A 17,741-nucleotide genomic window follows, 5' to 3' on the forward strand; every position below is an offset into this window, starting at 1 on the left:
TTTAATTTTTGTTCCCTGCTTTCCAACTAGTAGATCAGTCACCTAAAGATTTAATTGGTTCAATGGGACCAATTCTGATCTACAGACCATGTTGTGCAGCACACAGGTTAAATTTTGGATTTGTTTTGTGTGTAATATACTAGGGATTGAAAAGGTTAAATATGGTAATAAAGATTTACTTTCCTTTGAACAAATAAGGGTAGTTATTTATTGTTTGAAATGCTCAGGTAGCTTCATAGTTTAATTTATCTATTTAAGATAGGAAAAAAATTGAGATGCTGGTAATCTACAGATATATTTAAATATAATCAGTAACTTAAATCAAAGGCAGATGAATCAAACAAAATTCTGTAGTTAGATGACAGCTGTAATAAAATGTCTTTACACATCAAAAATAAAAAATAAAAAAAATAAAAAAAGGAAATTGTTTAAAATGTTAGCTCTCCTGTATTCATTTCCTCACATACCCTTTTATAACAAAAGCAGTTCTGGTTCCAACTCTGGAAGATGGGGGGGGGGGAGGCGGTCCCTGGAAGCAGTTGTCATGGTTATAGAATCCCATAAGAAATCAGATGTTCCTGCATCTGCCTGGAGAAACAATTGTGGCAGAAGAAGGAAGGGAAACTTCAACCACTTCAACCCCAAATCTATTTTCAGACACGAGGATGATTAGGACAATAGGAAGCGCCATCCCAGGAACACAAAAATATCTTCACACTTTTGCGTAGGCTTTGTTCTGGGGCTCAGGCTACATGTTTTGAGGAGTTTTGGGTGACCCCCCCCCAAAAAAATAATCACAATCAGCCTGGTGATTCTGTTAGTCAAGAGTAGAGGGAAAGTAGCCAAGGAGAGCCTGTTTAATCCTCCCCCCTCCAGGTATTTTTCTGCTTTAAAATTGCCCTGCCCAAGCCATGGTTTGTATACTTATTTATTGAATTTATATCATGCCATTCCTCCCCATGCTGGTGCAGGTGGCCCACAAAGGCACCATTTAAAACAAAAAAAAGATGCAAGTGTTCAAAAACAGATCAAAACAAGGCAATACGATATGATATGATACGATACGATAATCTTTATTGTCATTGTCCCATACAGAACAACAAAATTGAAAAAAATCTACATAAGACATTCAAAACCCAACAAGCCTGCTATCCCAACTATCCCAGCCTGGTTAACCCCCTAAAAACTCTGATACCCCATTTTTAAATACAGTACAATACACTCCCATAGAGACTCCTTACACTGTGTTTAAAACCAAAATCACATTTGGATAGAAACTGTTTCTCAAGCGGCTAGTCCTAGTCTTTATAACCCTGTACCTTCTTCCAGAAGTCAGAAGCTGAAAGAGATCATTTCCAGGGTGCGCACTATCCTGCGCTATCTCTGCAGCTTTCTTATGGCACCTGGAAGTGACAAAAAGCATCTAAAATCAGTTAAAACATAATAAGAATCCTCAAAGCAGTTGAAAACATGAGTCCAGCCAATCGTTTTAGGCTTGCCTGGAACAGCATCCCTTCAGCCGCCAAATGCCTGGGTAAACAGAAGCATTTCCAACTTCCTCCTGAAAATTTGTAATAATGGAGACAGGCACCCCTCACTAGGGAGCAGAAGCAAACCTACATTTTGGGGGCCCTGAAACAGTTGTGGGGGACCCTTCTCAGCCAGCAATGAGGTCTGGGTAATCAGTTGTTACAAAGGGTTGGGTGCCCCCCACTCTATGCAACATTCCAAGGGGTCCCAGGCACTCATCCAGGGTCTAGTCCAGCATCGTGTCCTCACTGTGGTGGACCAGTTGCCTGTGGAAACCAGCAAGAAGAACCTGAGTGCAAGAGCCCTTTCACCCACCAGTGGGGGTTTTTTAATAACTTTTTTATTCAAAATTAAAACAAAACATATTATCCAGAAACATATCATCCTTATTCCCCCCCATTTTTCCTCCCTCCCCCCACAGAACCCACCCTCCCCCACCCTCCGACTTCCCTCAGTTCCAGACTTTGATTTCTCTAAAAATGCTGTTTTCTGCATGCTACACAGTTGTATAGATCCTCAAACTATTTAGCTGATTATTAGCAATAAAAAGTTTGTGAATGTTTATTCAAAGCCAGCCAAGGAGTCCAGTTCGCTTTGTTGCGTCTTCAGATACTTTGTAAATGGTTCCCATTCATCTTTAAAGTCACAGTTATCCTTGTCCCATAGCTTGTATGTCAGTTTTGCCAGTTCTGCATAGTCCATCAATTTTTCTTGCCATGATTCTTTAGTTGGGGTTTCTTCAGTCTTCCATCCTTGTGCCATTAAAACTCCCGCGGCCATTGTCACATACGTGAAGATGTTTTCCAGCTTTTTTGGCAGATCTTTCCCTACAATCCCTAATAGGAATGCTTCAGGTTTTTTTAACAAATGCTAAATGGAACATTTTCTTCAATTCGTTGTATATCATTTCCCAAATTTTTTTAATTACCTTACAATCCCACCACTTATGATAAAATGTCCCCTCCTTTTCCTTACACTTCCAACATATAGTTGAACTAGTTTTGTACTTTTTCCCTAAATGCAGCGGTTTATAGCAACTGGAAGGAGGCCGAAGCATTTGGAGGCAGAGCAGAGACCTCATGACCAGCAGCTATGGATGGCCCTCTGCTCGACGAATTTGTTGAATTCTCTGTCAAAGCCATTCAAGTTTGTGGCCATCACTGCCTCCTGTGGGAGCAAGTTCAGCAGTTTAACTGTGTGCTGCATGAAGAAATCCTTTGCGTGGACAGGCAGAGTCCCCCAAACCCTGGGCGGTCCCCCCATGTGGAATAACAACTCAAGACAATGTGCCATGGGATTAAAATTGGCCACAACTTTATTATGTTTCAGATGTGGGTAGACCTTGGCTCAGGCACTGGGCGTTTATGTTGGGAAACTGTGTACGTGCAGCTACTCAGAGTCAATTAAGGTTTGGCAGAAAGCCAGAAGGCAATCTGAAGGAGTAAGTCTGCCTGGTGATAACAGAGACATGGAGACCACTCCCTGATTGGTCAAGCTCTCTCAAGGGAGAGATAATTAATGGCCTACAAACTGGAATGTGTTAGTTCAGAGGTTCAGAGTTCTGTGTGTCAGTGTAGGAGTTGTGAGTCGTATCAGAGACAGCTAGCATAAGATCTGTGTTCTGTTCCTGTAAATAGTCCACTCTATATAATAAACACCTAACTACAAGTTCCTGGTTCCTGCTTCGTCTATCCTGTCTGCAGCCAAGTCGCCAATTGCTTCCATGGATTCTGTGTTTACTCTGCTAGGTTTGGGCTAAGGTCCTGCAACTAGTCAGAAAGTTGCGAAACACCAAATAGGTTTTGCCAATAGTTTATCCCTCACAGTCCCCCGCCGGGGATCTGGGGAACATCAGGGTTATCCAGTGTGTGGGGGTGGTGGTGGTCTGGCTCTGGAGAACATATGTTCAAGCAGAGAGAGCCTGCCCCCATTACGCTGCTGTCGCAGGGGAGAGCAACGACGACCTCTAGGTGTATGGCCAGAGCCTCCCCTCAATCAACCCCTTTAACAGGGAACCCTGGTATCACCGCCACAAAGAGGGGGGGCATGGCTCACCGCTGCACGCCCCCCCCCCATTCAGGGAAGATAGACTAAAGGATTCCGGCCAAGGCCTGATACCGCCAAAGTTGTGACGTTTTGCTATGGGAAAGGCAAACATGCCAATGCAGGAGAATTCCTTTCCGGCCCTTCAACAGCAACCTTGACGTAGCAGCGCCCGCGTACCTGTGGAGAAAAGGTTAACCTGCAAAAGAAGTCTTAACTGAGGATGAGTGGGGGGGGGGGGGAGAAGCTCTGGAGCCAACTGATGATTCCCAGATAAGATCCTCTCCCTGTTGTGTGGGCAGGTAGTCTCTCCCTCTACCTGGCCTGATCACCTTGGCAACGCCTCCCCAGGCAGGATTGGGCAACTGGCTGAGGTAGGTGGAGACCTCCAGGTATCCCACCTGGGGGGAGGCAATGCCAAGCCTGTGTTAATGGTGCTGCATAGGGTCCAGGGGGCTGAGCGCAACCATGCAAAGAGTGCCCTCCATTTAATGTGGGGGGCGGTCATTCCTTTATCTGTCCCAAATCATCCAACATTCATCATTGTTGGATGTCCGTGAGTTCTAGTCTTGTGAGAGGGGGGATAAAAACTTTCCACTTTCTCCACGCCCAGCATAATTTTACAAACTTCTATCATGTCACCTCTCACTTGCATTTTCTCTAAGCTAAAAAGGCATTCACCCAGGACGTTTCTTCGCTTTCCTACCACTGAGCTTTATCTCTGCAAATGGGTTTCTTTTTTTAAAGGCCAGCATTCCTTAGATCCAAGCAACACATTACATGCATGCCTTTCTGAAAGAAACCGGGACCTACCCTATATTCCGTTTGTCATCTTTGACAAATTGCCCCTTTCCCCCTCTGCATCACACGTGACGCGCCTGAAATTCTGTCTGTTTGGCGTTCGCCTCCCCAGCAGCGCAAAAAGCTGTTCTTTCGTGCTCAACAAAGAGACACTGATGTGCCTGCAATCTACAGCCCATTTACTCCAGAGGAGGTCAATTGACTTTAAATGGTTCTCTTCTGGAGCCAATGGGCTGTGCAGTGCAGCTATGTAATTGATGGATTTGATCAGTCAGAGGGGAAGGCACATCCAAAAGTTTACTTACTGTTTCCCCCAAACTGAAATTGCAATCAAACCTGATGGCCTGCCCCCTTTGTTTACCATTATATAACCAGCAAAATGCCTGTCAGTGTGGTGGGTGATATGTATGGAAAGGAGAGGTTATAGTAGGCATAGGCAAACTCTGCCCTGCTGATGTTTTGGGACTACAACTCCCATCATCCCTAGCTAACAGGACCAGTGGTCAGGGATGATGGGAGTTGTAGTCCCAAAACATCTGGAGGGCTGAGTTTGCCTATGCCTGGGTCATAGCTGTCAACTTACAGATTTGAAAATAAGGGACCAGCAGCCAAAATAAGGGATTTTGCTTAGCTTATGAGTTCCATCAGCCCTTCCCCGCCCAAGAGGGAGGGAGAGAGACTCTTGCTCACGCCGCCCACGAGCCCGGCATGAGGTGGTTGCGGCGCTGCCACGGCCGCTGAAGTGCCACCCTTCTGCATCCCTCCCCATCCCCTCCTCTTCCTCCTCCCTCAGGCCACCTCCTCAGCTGCCGCCGCCGCCTCCGGCTTCCCCTGGCAGCGCGGCTGAAGTATCACAAGAGAGGGGCTGCCTGCCCACCTGCCGCCACCCATCTCCTCACGACGCCCCCCTGAGGGGGGAAAGGGAGAGACGGAGATGCGGCAGCTTATGCGCATGCTCTCTCTCACAGCGGAGGACCCTGAGCTGCTGCTTCCCTCCCGAGCCGGGCAAGCATGAAACCTGGGAAATTTAAGGGACATCATCAATCCGGGACAGCAGCAGGACACAGCGCTGGGATAAGGGAGTTTCCCGCAAATAAGGGATGGTTGACAGCTATGGCCTGGGTTATAGGATGGTGATGTAGGGATGCTACAATGGATCTACCCAGTAAAACTTAGCTGAATGTTACCTGCAGTGCTCAATATGTTTGCTTCTTGTGCACAGAAGATCATATCACTATATTACAAAATGTGACAAGAAAGTTCGATGAATGATCACAGAAATCGGACAGCGAGAAATATTTGGACATACATACCTTACAGACCTTCAAAGTGGGACTCCTCTGATACAATGCAGCATTGACAGCATTTGTAGAACTGTTGGAAACTTCTGGAGAAGTCCTCTTTTCGTACAGCTTTCAGTTCCCTCATCCCAGCAGCTTGGATGTGTGAAATGTTGGGAAATCTGTGTAGATTTCAGTTTTGGAAAAAGAAAGAAACCCAGTGGGGCCAGATGGGGAGAATATGGCGGGTGAGACAACTCAGTAACCTCAGTAATGATTTCATGTGGAATATGCAATTCTTCCGCCATCATTCGGACAAACAAACACATCAATAACTCACGAACTCTGTCGACATTTGCCGCTGTCCTTCTCGTCGGCGGTCTGCCAGACTGAGGGTCATCTTCCATGGTTTGCCACTCATACACTGTCTTTTGAGTTACAGCTTCATCTCCGTACACAATTGTGAGCATTTTGTGGGTTTCTGATGCCGATTGTATGTCCGGATAGTTCTCGCTGTCCTATTTCTCTGACCGTTCCCTGAACTTTCCGGTCACACCTTGTATGCACCTATGCACAAATGAAGCACGTATAATGGCACTGCGGTCATCTGCAAGGGATTCCCACACGGCGGAACTGATATGCCACATTTGCAGACATCTCTGTAGCGCAGAGTTGGTCGGCCAATGGACCTGATGCCTGAAGCCAGCTCCCCCTTAGAGCTCATCCTTGGGGATCCTGCCATCTTCCATTCTTCTGAGATGGCTAAGCCAGCGTAGACGTCGCCAAGACAGGAGCGCAAACAGGCCAGGAATGTGGGCTTGGGAAGAGCACATCTTTGTTTGAGACTCTGTCCTGCCATGTGATGCCCCAAATCTTGCTGACACAGTGCATATGGAAGGCATTGAGGTGGAAGGCATGCTCAGCATGCAAGCCTGGTAGACCTTCATCTTGGTATTGGACTTAGCATCACATTCTCCCATGCCCTTTTGGAGAGGTGAGCCATTGCCGTAGCTGCCTTGCCAAGATGCTTGTCCAGTTCAGCACCATTACATCCCAGCAGGCACTGTAACCTTCCATGATTTTCACTTCACCCCCAAAGTTACAATCCTCCATTGTCTCCCAAGACAGACAGATGCCAACCAAAGAACTAAAACTTTTGCAGTATTCAATGCGCTTGTGACTTTCTATAGAATAATTAATAATAATAATAAATAATAATAAATAATTCACAGTAGTCATTATTGTAATTATAATACAGGAGCCCTGGGTGGTATGCATGTTAGTGTTTTGTTTTTTCTATTTCTATTTTGACAAAGTAATAATAATAATTAAATAAGAATAAAAATGTGCACACTACCACCAAGACCATTCCATTGTAACTATCCAAACTCTGGAAATTTCAACACCTCTTGCAATGGTTTGACCTCTTTCCATTTTAACAGTACAAATTCTACAAACACCTTCCATATCTCCTCAAAATAATTTCTCCTGCATATTCCCCGTCTTACCTTAATGGCACATGTTAATTTATCATTAATAGCTATATCCCACACCTCTTTATACCATTTTTCCATTTTATATTCTGCTTGCCCCTTCCACTTCCTGGCTATCATAATTTGTGCAGCTGCCAATAAATCTGTGCGCAAGTCCTTCATAGCCTGTGAACCTTCCACCCCATCGTAAATTGATAATAATGCTACCTCTGGACTTCTGGCCAGCTTTAACCCAGTGATTTCTGTTATCTCCTTAAATACCCTTTGCCAGAAAAATTATACATATTTACACCCCCACCACATATGAACGTAATTCCCGGTTTCCTGGCATCCCCTCCAATATAACACCGAATATTCCCTGTTTATTTGATTTAATCTGACTGGTGTTAAATACTATCTCCAAACTAATTAATAATAATTTTCTTTGATTCTTATAGACAGCATTTTCGACGTACGATTCTCCCGTATTTCCCTCCAGCTTTGACTATCTATCTGCATGTTAGTGTTAAAACAATGCATCTAGAAATAATAGCATACTAAAAACAAATCAGTCTCACAGCAATAGTTTCAAGGCTGGCAGGAACAGAAACTTTCAGCTGTCAAATGCATGGGTAAACAGGAATGTTTTTCCAATTGCTTCTTCCTTTCTTAATAAAGAGGGGACAGAATAATTATAGAAGAATATCTGAACCCGCTTGGGACGTGTGCGGGGATTTTTAAAATGGCCTTCCAAGTTTGCAAGAATTTTCTTCCCCCCAAAATCACGTGGGGCGTTTGATTGGGGCAGGAGGGAGAGGGAGGGTGAATCCCTATCAACCAACTAATAGCTTTTCAGCACAGTTAAGCTGTACATATTTCAGGGAGAATCAGCTTTGGTAGATTTGGTTTCATCTTTCCTTTGCACTTACTGATATGAAAATGGATCTCATTATCTCAGCAAATAAACCTGTCTTTAGCTGCGCTTGGCCATGGATGGCAGTCCTGTCTTACCTCTGCAGTAGATCAGATTGGCAAAACCAGGAGAAGATCAAATAGAAGCAGATTCACCACCTCTGTTCTACTGCTCGTTTGTTACACTATGGTGTGGATTCGTCCTTGCATAAAACATGCCAAAGTCCATGTTAGCTCCAGGAATATTACTGCTCACTTGGCAGCCATATTTTCTATTGTGGCTAGTAGCCACTGATAGCCTGTGTTCTGGCCCCGGGGGTAACTTGTGAAATACAGTCCACAAGGAGTCAGTCCGACAGGGCCGAGGCAGGACACGAGGCAGGAAACCAAGCAAGGACAGGTACAGGATCTCAGGCAGGATCTAGCATACAGCAATGTTGCTCCTGCAACCTGGGGCAGGGTCCGACAGCCTTTTATCTTTGTCAGGGTAGCGGTCGGTCCTGATCCCCCAGCGACTCACCTCCCTGTTTTGCCCGAAGGAGAGCACTCCTCCTGCAAGTACTCAGGTCTCTCCTTCTCTCAGACCCTAGTCTCTGCAGCTCTGGAGACGTTGGTGGGTTACTAGACCCAGGGGCCGCCTCAGCCTCCCCTGACAAAACTGGTAGTGGAACAGTTGTAAGTGATGGCCCAGCTGAAGGCAACGAGGTCATCCCCGCATCTGGAGCCAGGGCAGGCTCAGGCCCCTGACGCGGCCCAGCTGGTGTTTGTTGCAGGGGAACCTGTGCAGACTGGGACCCTTCAGGATCAGGCCCCAGTCTTGGTTCAGATGATGCCTGAGGCAAAGGATCCAGTGCAGCCTGAGTCTCCTCTGCCTCCGAGTCCTAGTCCCAGGCCATCACAGCCTGACTCCCCATGCAAAATTATTGGAGGGAACGAAATTTCAACATCCAGTGCTGCCTCAATGCAGCCGTATGCTTCCATTGCTGGGCTCTGTGGAAAATGGAAACCAAGAAGTGGCCTCTCCAGACAATGGGGAAGCAACTCTTCTTTTTCTCTTTTTTTTATAAAATATTTATTGAGGTTTTACAAAACATATATCACATATAACAAAACGAAAACATCAACAACGAACAGAAATACACACTTAACAACAAAAAAAAGAAAAGAAAAAAGAAAGAAGAAAAATTCCACTTTTTAAGTTTCAAAAATCCATATCCCTCTTTCCTGACCTCCTCACATCCCCCTTTTTTGTATTCCTCTTTATTCCGTCCAATTCAGCAAATTCTAGCCCTTTTTCCAAACTCGTTTAAAATTATATATTTCCAATTATTATGTCTCTAATTTCCCATATCTTGAACCTTTACACCACCTTATATACTTTGACATAATATTATTCTAGTCATACCCCCTCCTTGTTAAAATTCCTCTTTTCATCTTTTAACCATATCCCAAATGCCGTGTTGCCTTCACCTCCCACATCATTTTAACACTCAAACATTTTACAATATTTTTGTAGATAGTTCTTAAACTTTTTCCAATCCTCTTCCATCAGTTCTTCCCCCTGGTCACGGATTCTGCCAGTCATTTCTGCCATTTCCATGTAGTCAATCACTTGCATCTGCCACTCTTCCACGGTGGGTAGATCTTGTGTCTTCCAATACTTGGCGAGAAGTATTCTTGCTGCTGTTGTTGCATACATAAAAAATGTTCTATCTTTCTTTGACACCAATTGGCCGACTATGCCCAAAAGGAAGGCCTCTGGTTTCTTAGCAACTCTTCTTTTTCTCATCTCTGTGACTGCGATCTCCTGGGTGATGTGGACACTGCTAGGCAGTTGAATGCACATGCGTATTCCACCCATTTCCCTCCCTCCCACTGCCCCCTATACCCAGCCCCCATTTAAACAGCGCCATAGCGAAGGCGAATGATACAGGTAAATGCGCAGGGAGGCCCTGAGGGAGGGAGGGAGGACGGATAGCGGTTGCACGCATGCACTGCCGTGCCTGAGGGCAGCTCGGGGCACTGGCAACCCATGGTACGTCATTGCCTCCATCTGTTTGTCTGATCCCCTTAAAAGCATAACAGCCCGAAGCCCATCCTGTAGTATACTAATAATAATAATAATAATAATAATAATAATAATAATAATAATAATAATTTATTTTACCCCACCCATCTGGCTGGGTTTCCCCAGCCACTCTGGGCAGCTCCCAACAGAATGTTAAAAATGGAATCAAACCTTAAAAACTTCCCTAAACAGGGTTGCCTTCAGATGTTTTCTAAAAGTCAGATAGTTGTTTATTTCCTTGACATCTCACGGGAGGGCGTTCCACAGGGTGGGCGCCACTACCGAGAAGGCCCTCTGCCTGGTTCCCTGTAACCTCACTTCTTGCAGCGCGGGAACTGCCAGAAGGCCCTTGGAGGTGGATCTCAGTGTCCGGGCTGAATGATGGGGGTAGAGATGATCTTTCAGGTATACAGGTCCGAGGCTGTTTAGGGCTTTAAAGGTCAGCACCAACACTTTGAATTGTGCTCGGAAATGTACTGGGAGCCAATGTAGGCCTTTCAGGACCGCTGTTATATGGTTTTGGCAGCCACTCCCAGCCCCCAGGCTAGCTGCCGCATTCTGGATTAATTGCAGTTTCTGAGTCACCTTCAAAGGTAGCCCCACATAGAGCACATTGCAGTAGTCCAAGCGGGAGATAACCAGAGAATGCACCACTCTGGTGAGACAGTCCGTGAGCAGGTAGGGTCTCAGCCTGCGTACCAGATGGAGCTGGTCGACAGCTGTTTTCACAGTGCACCCAGATGCCTATGAGAAGCTTGAAAGCAGGATCTCTGCACAACAACACTCTGCCCTCCTGCAATTCCCAAGCAACTGGTATTCACAGACATACTACCCCCTGACCGTGGAAGCAGATTGTAGCCATCATGGCTGAATAGCCCTCTCCCCCAGGATTTTGCCCCAATTCTCTCTTGAAGTTACCCAAGTTGATGCCCACCACTGTGGGAGCAAGTCCCCCAGTTTAACTATGTGGTGCATGAAGTAGTCCTTTATTTTCGTCTGTCCCAAGTCTTCCAATATTCAGCTGCACTGGATCCCTGCGAGTTAAAGCAATATGAAGATTGGGAGAAAAACGCGCCTCTCCGCACTTTCTCTCGACAAAAGGTTTCTGTTTGTTTGGATCGGGGCCCAAATCCCTGCCACCACCTGTGGCAACGAGAACACCTGGATACAGGCCTTAACTATTTTTCCTTGGAGAAAATGTGATTTTTTAAAAATAAAAATAAAAATAAAAATAAAACAAAAATAGATTCACACACGTGCGCCTTGTTTAGGCATGCCAATTAGTTCCGATATCCTTGCAGCTGTCTCAAAAGTGTACCTGAGCCAAACACCAAACAGAGGGCAGCTTCCCACAGAGTTTGTCATGAAAGGCCTTAATTTTCATCTCAGAAAAATTGGGAAGGTGAGCGGCAGCCGGGTCTTCTCCCGTTGCTAGCCTTTTGTCGGAGAGACAGCGGGCTTTCACCATTTAGGAAAGGAGCCGGGGGCTCATCCACAGGTCTTTTCACCTGCAATCACCGCTCTTTTGTAATTTGGCTTTTGAATTGCTGCAGGAGGTTTTTACAGTTGGACTAGCAATGTGGGATGATGTAAACTGGCTGGTCAGACAGTAACTGGCTGTCGGGGACGGGCTGGACAATGAGGAGTGGGGGGAGGGGGGCTCCAGCCAGAGAACCGCCTAGGGAAGTCTAAGAAAAGGAAGGCTCCGACCTAGGGCAGTGGTGGTGGGACACTGGAGACAGGTTGACACCCAGCTCTACCTCTCTTTTAAATCGGAACCAGTGAAGGCGGTGAAGGTCCTGTGTGAGTGTCTGGAGGCAGTTGGCGGATGGATGGCGGCTAACAGATTGAGACTGAATCCTGACAAGACAGAAGTACTGTTTTGGGGGGACAGGGGGTGGGTGGGGGTGGGGGACTCCCTGGTCCTGAATGGGGCAACTGTACCCCTGAAGAACCAGGTGCGCAGCCTGGGAGTCATTTTGGACTTGCATCTGTCCATGGAGGCACAGGTCAATTTTGTGTCCAGGGCAGCTGTCTACCAGCTCCATCTGGTACGCAGGCTGAGACCCTACCTGCTCACGGACTGTCTCGCCAGAGTGGTCCATGCTCTGGTTATCTCCCGCTTGGACTACTGCAATGAGCTCTATGTGGGGCTGCCTTTGAAGGTGACTCAGAAACTGCAATTAATCCAGAATGCGGCAGCTAGACTGGTGACTGGGAGTGGCCACCGAGCCCACATAACACCGGTCCTGAGAGATCTGCATTGGCTCCCAGTACATTTCCAAGCACAATTCAAAGTATTGGTGCTGACCTTTAAAGCCCTAAACGGCCTAGGTCCAGTATACCTGAAGGAGCGTCTCCACCCCCATCGTTCAGCCCGGACACTGAGATCCAGCGCCGAGGGCCTTCTGGCGGTTCCCTCATTGCGAGAAGTGAGGTTACAGGGAACCAGACAGAGGGCCTTCTCGGTAGTGGCGCCCACCCTGTGGAATGCCCTCCCTTCAGATGTGAAGGAAATAAGCAGCTATCTTACCTTTAAAAGACATCTGAAGGCAGCCCTGTCTAGGGAAGTTTTTAATATTTAATGCTGTATTGTTTTTAATACTCGATTGGGAGCCGCCCAGAGTGGCTGGGGAAACTCAGCCGGATGGGCGGGGTATAAATAAATTATAATTATTATTATTATTATTATTATTATTATTATTATTATTATTATTATATTGAAGGGCAGGGGCAGAATGGTTGGATGCTGAGCAAGCAATAGGCTTGAGTGAGAGAGAGAAAGAAGAGGCAGAAAGCACTGCAGACGTAGGACTGGCAGCAGAGGAGGTGGGGGCTGAGCCTGCAACAGATTCACCTTTTCTCCCCCTGCCGCCACCAACCCCAGTAGGGACACATAGGAAGCTGCCTTACTATTGCCCTCCTACCTCAATATTGTCTACACAGACTGGCAGCAGCTCAGCCAGGAGTATTTCCCCTGAGTTTCAACTTGGAGATGTCAGAGATTTAACCATGGACCTGTTGCATGCAAAACATGGAATGAGAGATTGGTAGAGTTGGAAGGGGCACCCAAGGGCCATCTTGTCTGACCCCCTGCAGTGCAGGAATCTCAGCTAAAGAATCTTTGACAGGTGGCCATATTAGGCTCGAACCCGGAAACCCGGTTATTTGCACAGTGTTACACTATAGCTCAATGGTTGTTCATGTTTTCAACCGCTGAGCTATACTGGGGGGAAACCTGTATGGAGAACCGGTTTCTGGGTCTGAGCCTAATGATGGAGGTGTTAGGGAGGCAAAATAAAAGAGTTAGGAAGGGAAATGTGTTTACAACATCCTCCATTTCCTCCCTGATGGATTAGAGGCTTCCTTTGCCAGGCTGGCCATGCAAATCAATGCCAAGCTCTTCTGCAGCCATTTTACTGGAATGGGAGGACTGTACATCTTCCAAAGCCACTTGTGCATTTTAGCGTTAAGTAAGCTATTTCGTAGCAATCAATAAATCCCCTTGCTTTGCATGCTCCACGGCCCTGCTTGGGATGACAGATCTGCAGATAAATCTTTATTGTCTTACTGGTGCCTGGCCAAAAACTCCCAGAGTGTGGCTATTTTATTTTTAACCTGCAGCAGCACTCCCCGTCGCCAGCCGCTGCTTCGCCCCATTCAATAAATTGAATTTACTGCACGACAGCATTATGCAGCCTGCATCTCCAAGGGCCGCCATTGATTTAAATGGTGATGGCCCTGAATGCAAATGGTTCGAGAAATCATGATTCTTACACTCGTGTCAAATGTTCTTGAGTGCTGATTTTGAAATAAGATATAGCCATTTCCCCCTGAAAACTGAAGCCATTTTTATTTTAGGAATTTTCGCTCCCCACTCTCCTGGACAGTACCACTGCTTTATGTGCTGGCAGCAGATGTTTCTCCCTAGTAGATTCAATTTGTTTCTTCTTCCTGGCTCAGCCCCATGAGCGGCACCATCCAATCAGCGAGCACGGAATGAAGAGGATGACCCCGCATAGCCAATCAGGATTGGGCTCCGTGGTGATGATGTCACTCGGAGCTTGTTAAGGCAAGGGAAAGCAAGGGCAAGTGAGAGCAAGGGAAATGAATACATGAACATTTTCGCAAGTGATCTCAAGACATTGCGCTGTATTGGTTAGAGTGTTGGACTAGGACCTGGGAGTCCAGGGTTCAAATACTCACACAGCCCCACACCGAGTGAACTTGGGCCAGTCACTACCTCTCAGCCTAAACTACCTCACAGGGTTGTTGTAGGGACTGAGCGAGGAGAGAGAAAACCCATTTCCACAACCATTTGCATTTTTAAAAAGTAAGTCCTCGTGAAAATTCATTAGCATTTGAATGCAAATTTCTTCTTATATCCACATTTTTATATGCCAATTTCCTAATATCCACTTTTTTTTTGTAAGGCACATTTTCCCTAATATCTATATTTCCCCTAAACTAGCACAATTTTGCATGTTCTTTTCACAGATACATGCCCACATTACATGCCCAGCCAGATGGGCAGGGTATAAATAATAAATTATTATTATTATCATCATCATCACTTAATTTCTTTTGCTCGCAAGCCTGAAAAGCAGAGAGCCTTATTGTTGCAGATGCAGTTCTAGTTGTCAAGGGAGTTTAGGGTGTGGGCTTGCAAAATGAGAGAGAGAGGAAGCTGGAACAGCAAAAGAAAGCAGCAATAGAAGGGAAGCAGTAGGAGAAGCCACCTTCGTCCTAATGGAAGGGAATGATGAAGTCGAGGGGGAAGGATGACAGGGACAAAGCCCTAAGGGCCGCCAAAGGAAATGAAGAGGAAATTCATGCACGTTAGACAGGCTGGAAGTAGAGCTATCGCTGTGGTAAACTACATTTATTTAAGGCACAATTGATGGAAGAAGCCAGTTGGAAAGTCTCTGGCTAAGGGAGTGTAAAATGAGTTTCTCGGAGGATAGGTGCCTCTGTGTCCCTCCCAATTACCGGGCTGGAGAGAATGAGAAAGTAGACTTATTTTCAAGCACAGAATGGGATGGAGAGAGGGGAACTGATTCTGAAGCTTCCTCCTGATGAGGATATATAGTTTGGCCACCGTTACCCCACAGGTGAAACACATCTCTGTGTTTATAAAAAGGTAAAGGACCCCTGACAGTTAAGTCCAGTTGTGAACGACTCTGGGGTTGGGGCGCTCATCTCGCTTTATTGGCCGAGGGAGCCGGCGTGCAGCTTCCGGGTCATGTGGCTAACATGACTAAGCCGCTTCTGGTGAAACCAGAGCAGCGCATGGAAACGCCATTTACCTTCCCGTCAGAGTGGTACCTATTTATCTACTTGCACTTTGACGTGCTTTCGAACTGCTAGGTTGGCAGGAGCTGGGACTGAGCAACAGGAGGTCACGCCGTCGCGGGGATTCAAACCGCCGACCTTCCGATCAGCAAGGTTTAGACCACAGCACCACCTGTGTCCCTTCTGTGTTGATAGATGGTCAATAAAATGTTTTCTGGCTAGGATCCAGAGTAGCCCTTCCATGAGTAGCTATGAAACCACCAAAATTCTCAGCTAAAGCATCCATGACAGATGGCCATCCAACCTCTGCTTGAAAACCTCCAAGGAAGGAGAGCCCACTGTTAGAATTCCTGCTCCGTGATTGCAGTCATGGGATTGTTGTCTTTCACATGAAGGTGTATGTTTTGACTCCACAGAGTGGGAAGTGATGGAGACAGGATGTTTGTGTTACTGTGTTCTGTGAAGTGGGACTATTGTCCTTTGTTGTTGTTTTTTCTTTGCTGTCTGATGCTAGAGAGAGAGGGAGCCATGTTGCAGTGCTCCGTGTGTGTTTATATGTAAATAAAGTAGATTAGCCAAAATGCTGAGTTGCTGAGGTCTGGTATGCAAGTTGCGAAGACTCTGCAGATCCCTAAGTGTGCCGATGTCTGTTGTCATCGGTCGCTGTGATGTTCGGGCTGAATAAAGCTTTTGAAGCTCCCGAACGATTGACCAGGAGGGAGAGAACATGCCAGTCGGGCATGTGTCTCTATCAGGGTCCTACTCGAGTGTAGGGTGAGCTCCTGACACCCACAACCTCCTGAGGGAGACCATTCCACTGTCAAACAGCAGAACTCCTATCAGCTCCAGCTAGCCTGGACAGTGGAGCTGTTCTCTAGCAACATCTGGAGGACCACAGTTTCTCCATCCTTGCACTGGGCAGCACAGATGTTAAGAGATCATGTCCAACTTCTCCACTGGACTTTGCCACTCTGGTTGAAAGGTTTCCCCTGAATTCTTCTGGCGCTTATTTCATTTACATCTATTCTAGCGGTGTGCGTGTCTCACCCAGCAGCTGCAGAGTTCCTGCTGGGAATGAATTCAGATTTGCTCTACAACAGTGAATCACAAATTCCCCTCCCCCCCATAGCAGCCCAGGACTGCTTGAAAATTGCTGAAGGTCTTGGGGGACCTCTTAATTAGGGTTGCCAAATGTCCAGAATTTCCCAGGCATAGCCAGAATATTGCAGTCGGAAGCAGTTTCCGGGTGGAAATCACTTAGATGTCTGGGAAAATTCGGACGTATGGCAACCGATGTGGGAAGTCTAGATTGTGGTGAAGTTCCTTAAGAATAGCTCACACACACAACCCCCCCAAACCCCTAACTTAATTATTTTTCTGCCTCTTATAGAAATTTTAATGCTGATGCTGCATGGTTTTAAACACCAATCTTTAGGGCCAACATAGCTACAAGAGCCAGTGTGGTGTAGTGGTTAAGAGCGATAGACTCGTAATCTGGGGAACTGGGTTTGCGTCTCTGCTCCTCCACATGCAGCTGCTGGGTGACCTTGGGCCAGTCACACTTCTTTGAAGTCTCTCAGCCCCACTCACCTCACAGAGTGTTTGTTGTGGAGGAGGAAGGGAAAGGAGAATGTTAGCCGCTTTGAGACTCCCTAGGGTAGTGATAAAGCAGGATATCAAATCCAAACTACTACTACTACTACTACTACTACTCTTCTTCTTCTTCTTCTTCTTCTTCTTCTTCTTCTTCTTCTTCTTCTTCTTCTTCTTCTTCTTCTACAAATACCCTGACCCTTTGCAGACTGTCAAAGAAATCAGAGCATAATCTCACCCCAATGAAGCACTATTAAGACCCATAGACTTTGAGTGGGGTGATAAACAGTAACAAACACTTTAAAGCACCACTTGCTTTCACTAGATTTCCACAGAGCTTTGAACAAAGCAACATTTGTCCAGCTTCCATGAACTTCTGCACAAATTTCAAGGGAAGCCAACAAAATTTCAATGACTAACAATATTTGTCTGGGAGAAAGGGCTTTATATATCTCGTGTACACATCCATTAGCAACTTTCTTTGATGTCTGACTTCAAGAGGTGACTTTACTCAATGCTTGCTAATTTATTTATTTGCTGCCCTTTTAGAAGTTGCCCGCTTTCGGCAGCCAGCCATTGATATGGATCATCTCCTTGAAATGTACTTCGCCTTGATGTCAGAGAGGCATCAAATTACTCTGTTCGCTATATGACAAGCAAACGTCACTTGCTTGTGTATTGAGAGAATCCCCTGTGGAACACTTGCCATTTCTATTCGCTGCCTATTCTTGATCATATATCGATGCCGCC

This window comes from Podarcis raffonei, chromosome 1, assembly GCF_027172205.1.
Source record: "Podarcis raffonei isolate rPodRaf1 chromosome 1, rPodRaf1.pri, whole genome shotgun sequence".
In the NCBI taxonomy this organism is placed as follows: domain Eukaryota; kingdom Metazoa; phylum Chordata; class Lepidosauria; order Squamata; family Lacertidae; genus Podarcis; species Podarcis raffonei.